Here is a 4120-nt window from a genome sequence, read left to right on the forward strand (position 1 = left end):
TTTTGAGATAGGGTTTCTCTGTGTAGCCCTGACTATCCTGGAACTCATTCTGTAGACCAGGCTGGCCCCAAACTCATAGAGATTTGCCTCCCTCTGCCTCCTGAGTGCTGAGATTAAAGGCATGTGCCACCACTGCCCTGCTAAAACTTAATGTTTAAATATTAATCAGATTAATCAGAGCTGTATTGGAGCACTTGCTGCTCTTCCCGAGAACCTGAATTGGGCTCTCAGAACCCATGTCTAGAAGCTCACAACTACCTGTAACTTCAGCCCCTGAGGATCTGATGCCCTCTTCTGGCCTCTGTGAGAATCTGCACTAACACATACATTCACATAAATAATAAATAAAATCTTTTTTAAAAGAAAATATCAATTATGCTGGGCAGTGGTGGCTCACGCCTTTAATCCCAGCACTTGAGAGGCAGAGGCAGGTGGATCTCTGTGAGTTCAAGGCCAGCCTGTTCTATAGAGTAAGTCTCAGGACAGCAGAACTATACAGAGAAACCCTGTCTCCAAAAACCAAAAAAAAGTATTAATCAGCGGATAACACACTAGACAGCCAACATGAGGATCAGAGTTCAAATCCTCACCTCCCATACAAAAACAAACAAACAGGGCTGGAGAGGTGGCTCAGAGGTTAAGAGCATTGTCTGCTCTTCCAAAGGTCCTGAGTTCAATTCCCAGCAACCACATGGTGGCTCACAACCATCTGTAATGAAATCTGGCCTGCAGGCATACATACAGACAGAATATTGTATACATAAGAAATAAATAAATAAATATAAAAAAAAAACCAAACAAACAAACAAACCAGGCAAGTTTGGTGGCCTACCTGTAATCCCAGTCCTCAGGAATTAGAGCCAGAAGATCCCGAGAGCAAGCTGGATAGCTAAACTCATTGAATAAGCAAGTTGGGTTGTTAGATTAGAAAAGCTGATGAGCTCCAGGCTCAGCAAGGGGGCTCAGCAAGGGAAGCCGCCTCAGTCAATAAAATGATTGAGGAAGACCCCAAATCTCAACCTCTGGGCTCTACATGTGCATGCATGCACGTGCACACACTCTTATATGTGCACATTTAAACCTGCACACGCGTGTGTCTGTACACATGCCAAAAAAAGTATTTTTATGAAAGTGTTGGAGTTGCAAAACTAGATGCTTATTCAGGGACCGTGAATAGTTTCTTAACAAAATGTTGAGCTATAATGAGGTTTATTTATACATTATTGAAATGTCAGCTTGCGTTATTAAATTGGGCAGCATTTAAAAAAAACAGATATGGAACTGGGCGTGGTGGCGAATGCCTTTAACCCAGACAGAGGCAGCCTATCCTACACAGTGAGTTCCAAGACAGCCAGGACTATGTAGAGATACTCTGTCTAAAAGACAAAACAAACAAAAAAAAAACAACAACAGCAAAGACAGATGTGGAAAATTATTTCCCAGAAATTGTCAGATAACTGCAAGAGAACGGTAGTGATTGACCAGATTCCAGAAAATACTCATTTCTAACAACTGCAGTTTGTGCTCATCTGAGAGCCTTTCTGTCAGATGAGAAATACTTGAACTCTTTTTCTTTCAGATAAATTAAGGAATTGAATCTTTGCGACTCTTTTTTTTTTTTCTAAAAAGAAAAAAAAATGTGTTAAAATACAAGATTGCCAAGACAGATACTGGCTTTTGAACGAATTCTAATAACTTTTTTGTGGCTGAGAACTTCTTTTTATACACAGAAGAAGAAAAAAAAAAAAAAAACTCCTGCTATTCTTAAGTGTTTTGAAGATCCAAAGAAAGACTTTTGATTGAGGCTTGTACACAATGCCGCCACTCTTCCTCGTGATGCGGGCGCTGAGGAGGAGGGTGCAGCGCACGTGTGTTCTAACCAGCCTCTGAAGGGCTTACAGCGGGGTTTCCAGGAAGAAATGATGAACGCCTGCCACATACGGATATTGTGAAAGGAAGAGCAAAACTTGGTGGCGAAGTGGACCCACTGGACCAGAAAAATGCTAAGTGGGAAAACACTTCTTGATGTTTCTCTCAGTCAGTCTCGATTCAGCAGAAGGAAGAAGGGTGATGGAGGCGGGCATTTGCTGGTGTCCCGGCTGCCCGCCTTTCTTCCTTCCCATCTACGAGGGCTGCTCCTCATTGTCAACTTGAGTGCATTTAGGATACAGACCTCTGGATGTGTCTGAGGGTGCTTCCAGAGAGGTTTAAATGGCATGGGAAGACCCAACCTGATTATGGCCAGCATTATGACATGGATTGAGGTCCCAAATTGAATAAACAGAAGAAGGGACAACATCGCTCACTGGGGAAAGGCACTTGTTGTCAAGTCTTGTGACCACAGATCAATAACCTGAACCCACATGGTAGAAAGAGAAACAAATCCTGCAGGCTGTCCTCTGATCTCTGTGTTTGTGCCTTGGCATGTAGACACACACACACACACACACACACACACACACACACACACAAGCATAAAACACATACATAAATACAGGAGAAAGTGAGCAGGGCACCTGTATTATCTATCTCTGCAACATGGTTGGGCATCTCACACACCTGCTGGCATGTCTTCCCTGTCATGGCAGACTGTACCCTAAACCCATGAGCCAAATAAACCCCTCTGATACACACTGACTGTGAAATGTACCCCAGAGGCTCATGCATTCTTTTTTTTTTTTAATATATGCAGTGTTCTACCTGCATGCATGCTTGCACGGCAGATGAGAGCACCAGATCTCATTACAGATGGTTGTGAGCCACCGTGTGCCTGCTGGGAATTGAACTCAGGACCTCTGGAAGAGCAGCCTTTACCTCTGGAGGCTCATGCATTCTAACGTTTGGTTTCCAGCAGAAGTGCTGTTTTAGAAACTCGTATAACCTTGAAAAAGCAGAGCCTCCGTGAAGAATATGAGTGACTAGAGGCAGGCCTGGGGCTTCTTAGCCCATCACACTTTCTGTCTGCCTTCCGTTCCCTCAATGCCAATTGTCTTAGTCAATGTCCTATTGTTGTCAAGAGACACCATTGTAGAAATAGGAGCGGCGGGCTGCGTCCCGGCACCCGGCCGCCCACATGGCTAGCTCTACCCGAAATAATTACACGGACACTGTGTTCATTTAATCACCGCTTGGCCCTTTAGCTCTAGCCCTTACTGGCTAATTCTGATATCCCGATCAACCCATCTCTAATAATCTGTGAGCACCGGTCTTAGTGAGCACCGGTCTTACCGGGAGTGTATCTTCCCAGGAGAGGGGAGCATGGCGTCTCTCTGAGGCATCTGCTCCCGAGAGCAGAGCTGTGGAGTCTGACCTCACTTTCTCTTTTTTCCAGCATTCTGCTCTGTTTACTCCTCCCTCCTGTTTTAACCTATCAGGACAAACAGCTTCTTTATTTAATTAACCAATGACCTTTCTCCATCACACCATGACCATGGCAACTCTTATAAAGGAAAGCATCCAATTGGAACTGGCTTATAGTTCAAAGGTTTAGTCCATTGTCATCGTGGCAGAAAGCGTGGCAGCATGCAGACAGACATGGTGCTGAAAGGGAACTGAGAGTTCTATGTCTGGGTCAGCAGGTAGTAGGAAGAGAGAGACACTGGGGGCTGGAGAGATGGCTTAGAGGTTAAGAGTGCTGGCTCCTTTTCCAGAGGATCTGGGTTCAAATTCATCCACATGGCAGCTCACAACTGTCTGTAACTCCAGTCCCAGGGGATCTGACACCTTCACACCAATGCACGTGAAATAAAGTTAAATAAATTATTTTTAAAAAATAAAAGAGAAGAAAAAGAGAGAGAGAGAGAGAGACACTGGATCTGACTTGAGCATCTGAGACCTCAAAGCCAGCCCCCAGTGACACACTTCTTCAAAAAGGCCATACCTACTCCAACAAGGCCACACCTCCTAATCGTACCATTCCCTATGAGTCTATGGGGGCCATTTTCATCAATACAGTATGTCTAGTTACCTCATGGCCCTGCCACCATGCCTTCCTCTGCCTTGAGGACTGTGTTGCTTAAAACTGTAAGCCAAAATAAACCCTTCCTCCCTTAAATTGCTTCCTTTCAGATATTTGGTCAGAACAAGATGAATAACTAACATATCTCCTTAAGGTTTTTTT

The sequence above is a fragment of the Microtus ochrogaster genome, chromosome 7 (genome assembly GCF_000317375.1).
Source record: "Microtus ochrogaster isolate Prairie Vole_2 chromosome 7, MicOch1.0, whole genome shotgun sequence".
In the NCBI taxonomy this organism is placed as follows: Eukaryota; Metazoa; Chordata; class Mammalia; order Rodentia; family Cricetidae; genus Microtus; species Microtus ochrogaster.